At 37.9% G+C, this 16176-nt stretch overlaps 1 pseudogene; it reads left to right on the plus strand.

Annotated features, from left to right (window-relative positions):
• The window catches only part of LOC142643143 (protein LURP-one-related 6-like), a 45622-nt pseudogene extending 32288 nt beyond the window's left edge, over window positions 1–13334 (plus strand).
• The last annotated feature ends 2842 nt before the right edge of the window (window positions 13335–16176 follow it).

Genomic DNA, 16176 nt, shown 5'->3' on the forward strand with positions numbered 1-16176 from the left:
GGTCTCTTGAGCTGAAACTGGACGGGGTACCAATTTCCTGCCAGTCTAGTATTAGGGTGTTCCAACAAGGTCACGCTCACCACCTGGCCGATGCCTTGGAACATCCCCTTCTTTTGCCTAAGGACATGGACGCCCTGGAGAAGATAAACCAACCGCATCTTTTCCTTTCGCTAAAAAGGGACTTGGCTTTGGTGAGTACCTAAGTCTTATCCTCACTTTGTTACTTTTATTACACTTTGACGAAAGAAACATTCTTACGTATTTTAGATTTGTGCTACTAATAATGCATTTATTTTAATATCTCACTACAAGCCATTCAAGAAGTCTTCGCTGCCAAGAAGTGGGTGGAAGATTTTAGGAAGAAAGCTGCACTTGAACTGGAGCTTAGGCAGGAAACTGAGAAGTCCTTAGGCCAAACTCTTGTGCAGAACGAGAAGCTAACCACTCAGTTGGCAGAGCTAAAAAGGAAAAAAGACGGTGCCAAGGCCAGCCTAAAGACAATGAGGACCCAGGTGGAAGGGCAACGCAAGCTTCTTCGTCAAAAGGACAAAGACTTATCTAAAACTCAACAAGAAAACTCAGACCTAAAGAAGGAGCTTGCTAGGATGAGGGACGAGGCTTGTACCTTCAAGGACTCCATGGAGGCCGCGAAAAGGTCGCTTACAACGAAGGGGTGGAGGCGACAGAGAACCAACTAACTGAGGAGTTCGCTGAGCTATCCCGAAAATACTGTCAACAAGTATGGGGAGAAGCCTTAAATGCTGCAGGGATTCCCTCAACCTCCGAGTTGAGGAAGCCCGAAAACATCTGGCTCCCCCAAGATATCTAGGTGATAGAAGAAATTCCTCCTGTCACACCTCCCCCTGAGACAGCGTCTTCCACGCTCCCTCCCATGATTCCAGAGGCCATTCCAACTCCTTAAGAACCTGAGGGTTCCAACAAAGAAAAGGAACTGAGTGATGGCACCGAGAAGACTACGAGCCAGAGTGCCGAGCCCAATGTCCCTCCACCGGTGGCAATAAATAAGGGGAAACAAGCCCAGTCCTCATTTGAAATAGAGCTGAAACAAACAAAGGCTGCCAGCACTTCCGAGTAGAATCCCTCCTCCTAAGGCTTAAGGCTTAGGCTAGCTAGGACTTCTCTTTTCGTTATGTAACAAACTTTTAAGTTTTTGCTTTGAATGTACATTAACATAAATTAATGAGAAACTGTCTGGTTTGATTTTAATTTGACTTCCAATTTTCAGCATAAAAATACTCATCAGCACAAAAATGAATGAATGGAACAACTAACTCCACTCCTAATATTTCACTTTGCCATAACTTTAAATAAAAGTACACATATATGGCGTATACTTGTAAATCATGCCTTAAGAGCATAATATATGTGACACAACAATACACAATCAAAAACTTAACTTAGAATTCAGTTTGGGGCATAAAGCAATCCAAATAGTTCATCAACACTTTAACACTACTGTAGTATGATTTCTGCTAATATTCCCAAAGTAGACGGTCCAAGGACACGACATAACCAAACTTCCTTTAAACAACCAGTAAAATGTCAATTTCCACCAGGCATGTGGTCCGAGGACCATACATGTCCAAGTTTCTATTTGACACTTAGAAAAAGTAACTTGAAATGTTAAATTTCTCAAAGTAGAAGGTCTGAGGATTCAACATAACTAAGGTTCCTTTAAACAACAATAAGATATCAATTTCCACAAGGCATGTGGTCCGATGACCATGCATGACCAAGTTTCTATTTGATACTTAGAAACAGTAACTTGAAATGTTAATTTCCCCAAAGTAGAAGGTCTAAGGACCCGACATAACTAAGGTTCTGTTTAACAAACAATAAGATATCAATTTCCACAAGGTATGTGGTCCAAGGACCATGCATGTCCAAGTTTCTGTTTGATACTTAGAAACAGTAACTTGAAATGTTAATTTCCCCAAAGTAGAAGGTCTAAGGACCTGACATAACTAAAGTTATGTTTAACAAACAATAAGATATCAATTTCCACAAGGTATGTGGTCCAAGGACCATGCATGTCCAAGTTTCTGTTTGATACTTAGAAACAGTAACTTGAAATGTTAATTTTCTCAAAGTAGAAGGTCTGAGGACCCAACATAACTAAAATTCTGTTTAACAAACAATAAGATACCAATTTCCACAAGGCATGTGGTCTGAGGACCATGCATGTCCAAGTTTCTGTTTGATGCTTAGAAACAGTAACTTGAAATGTTAATTTCTCCAAAGTAGAAGGTCTGAGGACCCGACAAAACTAAGGTTCTGTTTAACAAACAATAAGATATCAATTTCCACAAGGCATGTGGTCCGAGGACCATGCATGTCCAAGTTTCTGTTTGATAATTAGAAACAGTAACTTAAAATGTTAATTTCCCCAAAGTATAAGGTCTGAGAACCCAACATAACTAAGGTTCTATTTAACAAACAATAAGATATCAATTTCCACAAGGCATGTGGTCCGAGGACCATGTATGTCCAAGTTTCTGTTTGATACTTAGAAACAGTAACTTGAAATGTTAATTTTTCCAAAGTAGAAGGTTTGAGGACCCGACATAACTAAGGTTTTGTTTAACAAACAATAAGATATCAATTTCCACAAGGCATGTGGTCCAAGGACCATGCATGTCTAAGTTTCTGTTTGATACTTAGAAGTAGCGAGAGATAAACCCAAGTATATATTGATAATTTGAACAATGAACGATAAAAATACTTTTTATTAATAATAATATCTTCGTAGGTTGTTTACATTCCAGGGGCGTTGTACAATTTTTTCATTTAGATCAGCTAAACGATATAATCCTATGCCCGCTACGGAGATGATCCGATAGGGTCCTTCCCAATTTGGTGTTAGCTTTCCCCATGTTGGGTTTTTGGCAGTACCCATGACTTTCCTCAACACCAAATCCCCAGGTGCTAGTGGCCTTAGCTTCACATGAGCATCATATCCTCGTTTAAGCTTCTGCTGATAATAAGTCATTTAGACTATGGCGGCCTCTCGCCACTCCTCAACTAGATCTAGGTTTTTTTTATCAAGGAGGCCATCGTTATTTTCCGGGCTAAAAGAACTCGTCCTTAGTGTGGGAAAACCAGATTCTAAAGGTATCACTGCCTCGGCCCCATAGGTCATGGAGAAGGGTGTTTCTCCAGTGGATCTCCGTGACGTAGTCCAATACGTCCATAAAACGTGTGGTAACTCCTCTACCCATCTACCCTTCGCATCATCCAACCTCTTCTTAAGTCCACTGACTATGACTTTGTTAACGGCCTCGGCCTGCCCATTTTCCTAAGGGTAAGCTGGGGTGGAGTATCTATTTGTGATGCCCATGTCAAATTGGACGCCATTATCTGAAATAAGTGTGTGAAGTACCACAAATCTAGTGATAATATTCTTCCAGATAAACTTCTTGGAGTCGATATCCCTAATATTTGATAAAAGCTCAGCTTCGACCCATTTGGTGAAGTAATCGGTTCCCACGAGTAGCCATCTTTTGTTTCCCACTGCCCTCGGAAAAGACCCAACTATATCCAGTCCCCATTGAGCGAATGGCCAAGGACTGGACAAAGGATTAAGGACTCCCCTAGGCTAATGAATATTGGGAGCGAACCTTTGGCATTGGTCACACTTTCATGCGTAGTCTTGAGCTTCCCTCTGCATATTGGGCCACCAATATCCCTGAGTCAGAGCCCTATAGGCTAAGGACCTCCTCCCAATATGGCTTCCACAAATTCCCTCATGCAATTCTTCCAAAAATGTCTTCGTTACTTCAGGATGTACACATAGCAAGTATGGTCTGGAAAAGGAGCGTTTATACAATTTTTGATCCTCGGACAACCAAAAACAAGGCGCCTTTCGACGAATCTTATCTGCTTCAGACTGGTCCTCGAGAAGAATATCACTTTTTAGAAAAGAGACCACAGGGTCAATCCAGCTAGGTCCAGGCCTTATCAGATGGATACGGACGACACTTGCAGTGGTCAGAGTTGGTTTTAGCAAGTCTTCAACGAGGATAATCCTAGGCAAACATTGAGCCGAGGATGTCGCCAAAGTGGCCAACGAGTCCGCATGTGTGTTTCCACTTCTAGAAACGTGAGAAAGGATGAAAGAATCGAACTCGGATTGTAAACACTTGACTTGGGCCAGGTACTCTTGCATTCTTGGATCCCTAGCTTCCATGGTCCCCGTCACTTGGCCGACAACTAATTGAGAATCTGAGAACATATGAATTTCCTTTTCCCCCATTCTACGTACCATATTCATACCAACCAAGACCGCTTCGTACTCGGCCTCGTTATTAGTGGCCGAGAACACTAATCTCAATGATTTTTCAAAGACAATTCCCTTAGGGAATACCAAAACAAGTTCAGCACCAGACCCCCTCTGGTTGGCTGCCCCATCAATGGACACTTTCCAAATCGGAGGTCCTTTGCCCGTGATCACGCCAACTGATTTTTCATCCATGTGTGATTCCTTCGCAGTTTTTTCTAACGATGGTTCGGCGAACTCTGCCACCAAATCTGCGAGAACCTGGCCTTTCACCGAGGTGCGTGGCATGTATTTGATATCAAAAGCTCCCAGAATAGCTCCCCACTTGGCTACCCTTCCCGAGTAGTCAGCACTCCATAACACTGACTTGAGAGGCAGTTGAGTCAAAACCACAACGGTGTAGGACTGAAAATAGTGAGGAAGTTTCCGTGTGGCATGGACTACGGCCAGAATTGCCTTTTTCAAAGGCAAATAACGCACCTCAGCTTCATTCAAATATTTGCTAACATAATAAACCAGTCTCTATACCCCGCCGTCATCCCTTATAAGAACCAGGCTGACTGCGTGGATGGCTACGGCTAGGTATGCGAACAAGATTTCATCGACCTCCAGCCGAGACATGATGGGCGGCCGGGAAAGATATTCCTTACGTTGTTGGAAAGCTAAAACACACTCCTCGGACCATTGGAATCCTTTCCATTTATTTAACAGTTGGAAAAAATGTCTACACCTATCAACTGACCAAGAGATGAATCTATTGAGAGTAGCAGTCATCCCGGTCAATTTTTGAACTTCCTTTGGATTTCGAGGTAGTTGCAAGCCCTAAATGGCTCTGACCTGCGCTGGATTCACCTCTATTCCTCTATGAGTCACCATGTATCCTAGGAACTTTTTGGAACCCACCCCAAAAGAACACTTTGAGGCGTTAAGGCGTAGCTTGTACTTCCTAAGTATTTGCAAGGTGTCATCCAGATTTTTTACATGCATAGGTACTGCCTTACTCTTCACTACCATATCATCCACATATACCTCAATGGTCTTTCCGAGTTGCGATTCAAACATTCTGGTCATCATCCTTTGGTAAGTAGCCCCGGCATTTTTCAACCCAAATGACATTACTTTATTGTGATAGTTCCCTATTGAAGTAATGAAAGCAGTCTTCTCCTAGTCACCCAACGCCAATGGTATTTGGTGATAACCCTGGAAAGCATCTAAAAAACTTATTCGAGGATGCCCAACCGTAGCATCCACAAGTCGATCGATACGTGGCATTGGGAAGGAGTCCTTTGGGCAGGCTTTGTTCAGGTCTGTGAAGTCCACACAGACTCTCCACTTTCCGCTCTTCTTTTTCACTAAGACTGTGTGTGCCAACCATTCTGGATAGAAAACTTCTTTAATAGCCCCAACCCTTTTGAGTTTGAGCACCTTTTCCTTGACAGCCTTGAAGTGCTCTTTCGAAGAACGCCGAGGTGGTTGCCTTTTGGGAACAACGATAGGATTGACATTCAAATAATGGCAAATGAAGTTTGGGTCAACCCCCGGAGCCTCATAGGGGTCCCAAGCAAAGACATCGACATTGTTTTTCAAAAACTTCACCAATTCCATCTTCTCTTGGTGTGGTAATCGTATCCCAACTTGGAAGAACCTTTCGGGATTATCGATTATAAGAAATCTCTCCAAATCTTCACACATGGAATCATCTACTGTCACCGCACTGGGCTCATCCAGAGTTGTTAATTGCTATAAGTCTTCCACGGCCGAGGCCGAGGACTCTGATTTGGCTTAATGTAGTACTGCAGCCGATATGCATTGCCTTGCCACTGATTGGCTACCAAGAATTTCTTCGATGAATCCCCCCGAAGGGAATTTTACCTTAACATGCAAAGTCGAGGAGACGGCACCCAAAGCATGCAGCCAAGGCCTGGCAAGGATGACCGTGTATGAAGAATATGCGTTAACCACAATGAAATCCACATCGACTGTTTTCGAGCCAGATTGTATGGGCAATCGAATCTATCCCTTTGGTATAACAGCCTTCCCTTAAAAACTTATTAATGGCGAGTCATAAGGTGTGAGATCCTCCAGTTTTAACTTAAGCCCCTTGAATAATTTAGGGTACATAATATCCGCACCACTGCCTTGATCGATCATCACCCTCTTGACGTCGTAATTCCCTATCCTCAACGTGACCACCAGGGCGTCATCATGGGGTTGAATAATCCCAACCTTATCTTCATTAGAGAATCCTAAAATAGACACAGTCCCTCTGATCCTCTTCGGCTTCGAGCCTGCCTCCTCGGCCTGGGAGTGTGACACTGCTATCACCCTGATAGGGCAGGAACCGGTCTTACCAGGTGCAGCGAAGATGACGTTAATAGTTCTCAAGGACGGCTGAGATGAGTTGTTCTTCTGATTATTTTAACCTGACTGACTGCCTTGCCCGTTTGGTTGATACAGGTGCTGCTTCAATTTTCTCTCACTAACGAGCTGCTCTAAGTGGTTCCAAAGGGTCCGACAATTCTCAGTGATATAACCCACATCCTGATGGTACTGGCAAAAAAGGTTCTGATTTCGTTTCGTAAGGTCCCCCACCATCTTACTGGGTCATTTGAAGTAGGGTTCCTTACGGACTTTCTCCAACAGTTGGTGCACTGGTTCTCGGAATACAGTATTAACTACTTGAGGAGTGGCTGGACCAGGTTGCCCAGAGTAATCTCTCCTCGGCTTATTGTTATGGTACCTATCCGACCTAAAATCCCTTCTCTCCTGCGTGATAACCTTCGCCTTACCTTTACCTTGTTGTTGATCTTCCTCAGCCCTTTTGTACTTGTCGATGCGGTCCATGAACGTACACTTCGTACGGGCTTCTTGGTCAAGGATTTCCTTAAATCATGATCAGTGGGAAAGCCCATTTTGAAAGTATTAATCGCCACTTCGTCAAAATCTCCATCGATCTCATTAAACATTTCCCAAATACCTGTCGGAGTATGCTTTCAATGTCTCACCCTTCCTCATGGCCATAGATAATAGCGAGTCCAACGGTCGAGGAACTCTGCTGCATGTAATAAATTGAGATGCGAATGCCCTGGTAAGTTCCATGAAAGAATCGACAGACCCCAACTTTAGCCCGTTAAACCACCTCATGGCAACAGGTCCCAAGCTGGAAGGAAAGACTTCGCACATCAAGGTTTCGTTCTGAGAATGCACCGCCATCCTCTGATTAAAATGGCTCACATGTTCAACCGGACCTGTCCAGCCATTATAAATGGTGAAGGTGGGCTGGGTGAACCGTTTAGGGAGCCTTCCCTTCTCGATCCTACGTGAGAAGGGTGATTTAAAGAGTTGGTGTAACGCTCGGCTCATAGCATCGTTCCCCAAGCCCCTAGAGGGAAGCTTCCTATGCTTACGACCTGGTAGGTCATCCCCTCGGTAAGAGAAGGTTTCGCTGGGGGGAGTCCTAGACCTTGGATTGTAACTGCTTCCCCAGGACCCCCCTGAGGAAGGATTGGATGGAGGTGAAGCCCGCCTTCGTCTGACACGGCGCAGCTTTTTTTTAAGGTGATCAATCTCCCTCTACATGGCCTTGGCATCATCCTCATGGGTGGCACTGCTTCCACCACGCGTATGACTCGCGCCAAGATATATGGTATGCATACTTCCCTCTTGATCCCTCCGACGCTCGAGATGCTCAAAAAGATCTTCGCACTGGGATCCCTGAGATTCCGCCTGATGCGAACCTAAGCCTGCCATGATGTTCTAATTCCTTCCATGCTAGATTTCCCACTGACAGCACCAATTGTAAGTACACAATTTGTACCTAGACCCAAAAACAAGTGATGGGCTCAGGCCCAATGAGCTTTATACAATAGAATTTGTAGAGTATGAGTTTGAAACCTAGGTTCGGGATATTGGAAGTTTGATCAACAAGCTAGAATGCCGCAATCTATGCAAATGACAAATGAATATGACAAAGAAACCTCCTCGGACGTAAGTCGAGGACAATTTGTATAACATTTCTCTTTCTATGCCAAAGATTATAGTTCTTAGTTCTTTTTCAGCTAACCAGCAGGTCCCCCTTTCTTTCCTCTCTCGTCTTCTTATATACTTCTTTTTCTTCCCTGTTTCATCCACGTGTCACACAAATCTTCCCCTTAGATACTTGTCCCATCCACCACCTTCTTGAAGTCTTTAAATAATAGCAGGAAGGCTGAATTCTACTGTTCAGGGGTCATTTCCCCATTAATGCGGTCAGGGAGGTAGATGTTGGGCCTTTAATGTGGTGGTAGCAACTTTTTTCTCAGATATTTATCACACGTTCTTGCTTCTACAGGGTGCTTGGATCTCACTTTTACCCACCAGTTCTTCCAGAATTCTGCCTCCAATCCATTTAGCAAGTCTCAGGGTCATTGTTGGGCCTGTCCGAGGATATACTCCTCCTCAGACCACTATAGTGCGGACTGATCTGTGGGCCTATAGACCCTGACCAAACAGACTTGTATTAACCAATCAGGTCCAAAGCCCAAACGTTTGTTCGAACATTTTTACCCCCCACAATTATTATTATTATTATTATTATTATTATTATTATTATTATTATTATTATTATTATTATTTAGAAGAAGAAAAAAAGGAAATTAAGGAAAAGATGTGTCCGTATCTTGGTCTGTATATATGGACACGTGTCCGTATTTTTCTTGCATCTCAAAAGGCAAGAAAAATATATTTTAAATGAAATATATTATTATATAAAAATATTAAATAAACATTAATTTAATTAATATATAAGTATAAAAAAGGCTCAATTTCAAGTTACACCTGATATAACTCAAAAAAATGTTACATCACCCAATAACTTATTATTGAATTCATATTTTAAAAATCCAACCGTTGGATTACATGTTCTCTATGGTCTTAAAATGCATGTAAATTTTTGTGCCAATCGAATGTAATATACCACTTGATCTATGAACTCATCTTTTATGCATTATTTTAAACTACAAAAACTTAAATTTAAACAATTAATTGATGACATGGCTATTAATTTTTGATCATCTAGAAATTTTGTAAACATGAAAAATATACGAAAATAATGTAATCTAATGGTAGATTTGTCAATAGTCACACTAAATTAAGAAATACAGGTTTGGGTTCAAGTTACACCTGACGTAATTCTAAAAAATGTTACACCACCCAATAACTTATTATTGAATTCATATTTTGAAAATCCAACTATTGGATTACATACTCTATATGTTCTTAACATGCATGCCAATTTTCATGTCAATCGGATGTAATTTACCATTTGATTTATAAACTTATCTTTTATGCATTATTTTAAATTACAAAAACTTGAATTTAAACAATTGATTGATGACATGATAATTAATATTTGATCACCTTGAAATTTTATAAGCATGAAAAATATATGAAAATAACGTAATCTAATGGTAGATTTGTCAAAATTCACATCAAATTAAGAAATATAGAGTTGAGTTCAAGTTACACGTGTTGTAACTTTAAAAAATGTTACATCACCCAATAACTTATTATTGAATTTATATTTTTTAAATCCAATCATTGGATTACATGTTCTATATGTTCTTAACATGCACGCCAATTTTCATGCCAATCGGATGTAATTTACCATTTGATCTATAAACTCATCTTTTATGCATTATTTTTAACTACTAAAACTTGAATCTAGACAATTGATTGATGATATCACTATTGATATTTGATCACTTGAAATTTTGTAGCATGAAAAATATACGAAGATAATGTAATCTAATGGTAGATGTGTCAAAATTCACATCAAATTTAGAAATATAGGGTTGGGTTTAAATTAAACCTGATGTAACTCAAAAAAAATGTTACATCACCTAATAACTTATTATTGAATGCATATTTTGAACATCCAACCGTTGGATTACATGTTCTATATATTCTTAACATGCATGCCAATTTTCATGTCAATCAGATGTAATTTATCATTTGATCTATAAACTTATCTTTTATGCATTATTTTAAACTTGAAAACTTGAATTTAAACAATTGATTGATGACATGACAATTAATATTTGATCACCTTGAAATTTTATAAGCATGAAAAATATATGAAGATAATGTAATATAATGGTAGATTTGTCAAAATTCACATCGAATTAAGAAATATAGAGTTGGGTTCAAGTTACACCTGTTGTAACTCTAAAAAATGTTACACCACCCAATAACTTATTATTAAATTCATATTTTGAAAATCCAACCATTGGATTACATGTTCTATATGTTCTTAACATGCATGCCAATTTTCATGTCAATCGGCTGTAATTTACCATTTGATCTATGAACTCATCTTTTATGCATTATTTTAAACTACTAAAACTCGAATCTAAACAATTGATTGATGACATCACCATTGATATTTGATCACCTTGAAATTTTGAAAGCATGAAAAATATATGAAGATAATGTAATCTAACGGTAGATTTGTCAAAATTCACATCAAATTAAAAAATATAGGTTTGGGTTCAAGTTACACCTGACGTAATTCTAAAAAATGTTACACCACCCAATAACTTATTATTGAATTCATATTTTGAAAACCCAACCGTTAGATCACATGCTCTCTATGTTCTTAACATGCATGCCAATTTTCATGCCAATCGGATGTAATTTACCATTTAATCTATAAACTTATCTTTTATGCATCATTTCAAACTATAAAAACTTGAATTTAAACAATTGATTGATGATATGACAATTAATATTTGATCACCTTGAAATTTTATAAGCATGAAAAATATATGAAGATAATGTAATCTAATAATAGATTTGTCAAAATTCACATCGAATTAAGAAATATAGAGTTAGGTTCAAGTTACACGTGCTGTAACTCTAAAAAATGTTACATCACCCAATAACTTATTATTGAATTCATATTTTTAAAATCCAACCATTGGAATTACATGTTCTATATGTTCTTAACATGCATGTCAATTTTCATGCAAATCGGATGTAATTTACAATTTAATCTATGAACTCATCTTTTATGCATTATTTTAATGGGAAGAAATTTTTATTCACTTTTGAGAGAGAGAGAGTGAGAGTACAAAATGCTGAAATTCTTGAATTTTAGGCTACCATTTTGAAGTTGAAAGCGCTATCATTTTTTTTTATGAGTACAATTGTTTAGAAAATAAGGATAGACCTTTCTTATATAGGATGTATATAAAATGTTTTTTTTTTAGATTGTAAACAAAAAGTTCATCTAAAGAATACAAAGTGTTATATATTTATGCGTTTCTTTAAATTTTAGAATAACTTTTATCTCCAGAAAAAATAAATATTTCAATAATTTTTTGCGAAGGTCAATCGTGACCCTCGCAAATAATTTAGTATTAGTGACGGTTTTTTTTAACCGTCACAAATAATACACTTTTTGCGAGAGATTTTTAATTGTACCTCGCAAATAATATGGAAAGAAAATTTCTCTCCAAAATATTAGTATTTGTGATGGCTATAACACATAATTGCGACAACTTTTTTTGTTGGTCACAAATATTTCACATTTTACCAAGTATTTACGAGGGCTTCATTTTGCAATCAAAAATAAGATTTTTTGAGAGGGCTTTTTGAGTCTGTCAAAAATTCTTAATCGCTAATAGGCATTTTTCTTGTAGTGGGTGCAGTATTCACAAAAAATGAGCTGATTCTGAAGAGATGGAGATGGTGATGGGGATGCTTCGCTGCTGATCCGCGGAAAGGTACTAATTCAATTTGTACACCACAAACAAGTTTTTTATATATATACACTCATACATGCATGCATTAATTTAAACGTCCTTGATATTTGACATGATAATTTGGATGGCCTCAAGGACTCAAAGTGATGGTGATGCTTTGATTTTGATTTTCTTTTTCCAAATTTATATGTAGCTAAGCTAGTAAACACCATTGGTCTATCTATTTCAAGTGAAATAACAAATGTTATTTTTAAAATTTTAAATAACACAATAAGATACAATTTTAAATCTCTAATATTTTATTTGAATTATGAAATAAATATGTTTGAAATGGAGAAGATCTTATTCTCTCAAAATATGGATAATAAGGGAGAATTGGGGAAAATAATTGTTGAGAAACATTAGTCTCCAATAAGAGAACATGATTCCCTAAAACAGGAAATGTTAGTGGGATTGTTAATCCAAACATGGACTTAGAAATATAAGCCTACTTATTGTAGCATTTCCTTAAAATGTTTGGGATTTTTTAAAAATCTATTTTGGTTTCTTAAAAGTAAAATTCTTGAAAAGCATATTACAAAGTCTTCCTTTTCTAATGACTTCTTGAGCAAGCATTAAGGCATATACACAATATATTAAGAAATACATATACTTTTATTTAAATAAATACACATACATGCATAACAAAAAAGATGAATTTATTCTTGTTGTTTGACTTTTGGCATCTTACTCTTTTTTTCTTTTTCATTTCTTTATTCTTTTCTTTAATATAAAAAGAAGAAGGGTGGAATGGTTGTCGGTTGAGGCTCTAAGCATTTACAAGAAATAGAAAGGCTACACTTTTGATTATGAAAGGTCTCAAAAGTTAGTTTTCAGCTTAAAAGAACCCAACTCCTGTTTGGTAAGGAACAATGCAATGAAAATCTCCACAGAACCCAGGGTAAGCAACAAAGATTGGGACTTTACAATCAAAGGCTATTTCCCAAATAGAGATTGTAGCATCATCGACACCAAAGGAGACATTGTGGCGCAAGTAATGGAATTGATACTATTCTGGCTATAAACTTCTACACTGCGATGCTTAATTAAATTAATTAATATCAATGTTGTCTAAGGTTTTTTCATAAGGATTTGTTGTTTATGAAGTGCAAGTTAGAGTGAAGAAGGAGGTGCAGGAATTGATGGCAAGCAAGGATCTTTACCATGTGGTGGTGAAACCAGGCATTGATCAAGCTTTTGTTTTTGGTGTCATTGCTACTCTCAACTATATATATGGTGAATCTACGAGGTGCTAATTAATATAGCAAATTAGCAGACGAAATAATTTATGTTTTTTTATCACATCAGAATATGAGAGAAAAGAAGTGATTCTCTACATATAACTGATGCTATCATGTAATCATGCTTTTCAACTACCCTAAAGTCCTAAGACTATGATTTTACTGTTGATGTTGTTGTTGTTTGTAGTAATTATCAAGAGTTTTGTACTTTAGTTGTATTACTCGATTTTCTAAACAAAGAGAACTTGAGTTCAAATCCCCTCCACTGATTGAAAGAAAAATATATTATTAATGAGTGACAGCTCAATTGATTACTTTTATATAAATACATCAGGTAAACTACTATAATAATTCAATTGAAATTGTTCAGCAATTTCTCAAGAAAAAAAAATTGTTCAGCAAAGTAAAAAGGAAAAAATAAAAATAAAAATCAATGTAGATTCCTTTTACATTTGTGAGGGTCGATTTTCAGACAATGTCCAAGCCCAAGCTTAAGCAAGGACCCCGGGCCCTCTTGTTGTAGTTTGAAGGGACTGGGCTTGGTTTACCGCAGCTAAATAGGCTGTTTACAAACCAAATGGTGCACAGAGCATGATTCCTACAATACGTACACACTAGCAAACTAGAATATATGTATTGAACAACAAGAAAAACAGCAAAGGAAGGCAATGTAATAAAGAAACACACAAAATAATTGTTAGGGATCCTCAAATTAATAAGAAATACTCCATTAGTTTTCTTAATTATGGATTACAATGTGCTCACTAAGACATGATACAAGGTTCAAATAAGCTCAAAAATTACAGACTTAGATGGCTGTCTAAGCTTCTAAGACTTGCAAAATTTGAATCCTTTTGAATCCAAGTATGTGCTATAATAGCTGTTTCTAGGATACCGGGAGATATTTTCTTATTTTCTCCATGTTTCTTGACAAAATTTTATGGTTCTTTCTTGATTTCACTATTGTTGAATCCCCCCTTCAACATTGGCTGCTTCTCCCTTTTATAGTGTCACTCTAGGGTTCTGGGGTATCACTGATTCCTCCCCCTTAGCTCCCTGGGTAGCAAAGCCCCTGTTGTTCTAGCCCTTCTAACAACTGATTATTCTCTTGTTTCCTAGTTCTCTTCTTTTGGTGCTTTTCCTTCAAAAGCCCCTTGCTGACCTTCCGTTCTGAAGTGCCTTCAGGGGGGTTGACCTTCAACTTCGCTTCCTCCAAGGTTTCTCTATCTTCCCTTTTTCAGACTTAGCCCCTTTTTGGCCGCCCCTCCCCTTTTGTCATTTTTCCCAATAAGTCAGGTCCTTCTCTGCCAAGTCGAAGGTTTTCCTAGCTATTTCCTTTTATGGCTCTCCTTTCTGGGTTCCCCGAGATACTTGCCTCTTACTCTTGAGTCGTTGCTCTCCAAGCCCTCTGGTTCTGTGCTGTATCACTGAGTGCTCGAGAAAGACACATCTGCTTTTCGTTCCTTGTGCATTTTGATCTCCCTTTGAGCTGTCTTAATCTCACTTTGGCCGTGCTGCACACCCCAGAGGTCCCAGGCAGTCTCTGGGATCTTGGCCTATCCCCTTTTACTGGACTTTCTTTGGTTCTCTAATTCTGGTGGGCTGACTCCTTTCCTTTCTCCCTTTATTTTATGGACCCTAAATCCTGCCTCTTCACGAATCTTGGGCCTCAAATCCATCGGCCCTACCATCCTTCTCTTTTTTTGTAAGCCTGATCCTTTTTCCTCAATTTTTACTTCTCATGGGTTTGCCCAATGTGCCATTTCTTTGGATCTTGTGTCATGATTTTTTAGACCTCAACAACATTAAAAAAATTTCCAATGTATTCCACTAAAAAAGGCATAAACTTTACATTTTATTTCAAGATTTAGAAGAGTGTTGGTAGACAATCTTACACTCCCCCACTTTTTTTTGAAAAGATTAATTTTTGGACTTGTGCTTGCAACATGCTGATTTAGATGGAAGACGCTTGCTTTTGCACCAAGCCTAACTTTTCATGGTCCTCTATCTTGAAACAAAGAATCTTAGTGAATAGTGGACACAATGCAAAAATATTCTAATTATTAAGTATAATAGGTTACAATGCAAACATATTTTAATTAAAAGTATAATGGGTCTGTCACTTGGATCTTCAAAGATAGAAAATAAAGAAAATTCAGTTCCACTCCCATCCCCCGGCCCCTTCCAAAAAAATTTCTTATTCAATGGTTTCTAGAGGCATCTCTCTTACTATATATATATGAGTTTCACATGTTATGAGAGGAAGATCTCAAAAACCGTCTTATCAAATATCATACTATTACCATGCATTAGTCATGCACTATTAGTTCGTGCTAACATCTAAAACTACCATAATTAAATAGCGAAGCTTCAGTAGTCTAATTACAGTTGATTTCTAAGATCTAAATCAGTTCAAAAGCTTAGAGGAGTCCAAAAATTGAATCGGCAATGATATATATACATACGAGATATCGTATTTGAACTTATTAGGTTTTCTTTATCGTTAAGTCAAGTCATCAATTGTTTCTAAAAAGTAAAAAAAAAAAAGAGTCAAGTCACTAATAAAATTCTTTATAGTATAATTGGAATTTGATCCTAAATTCCTTATTCAACAAACAAAAGATTTTAAATAAAATAAAACAAAAATTTTAACAATTGAGCTAAATGACTTCCACAACAAAAGTAACAAGGAATAGGTTATCATTTAAGCATATTCACTAGGAGCCAACATAACCACCAAGCCAGTGAGATAAGGTTGATGTCTCCATGCTCTAGCATTGCCATCTTTGAGTTTGAGGGTGGAGTACCCATTTGTTTTTGGGGTAAGAAAATCTTTTGTTTTTGGTAATTGAACAAA

Source organism: Castanea sativa, chromosome 7, assembly GCF_040712315.1.
Source record: "Castanea sativa cultivar Marrone di Chiusa Pesio chromosome 7, ASM4071231v1".
In the NCBI taxonomy this organism is placed as follows: Eukaryota; Viridiplantae; Streptophyta; class Magnoliopsida; order Fagales; family Fagaceae; genus Castanea; species Castanea sativa.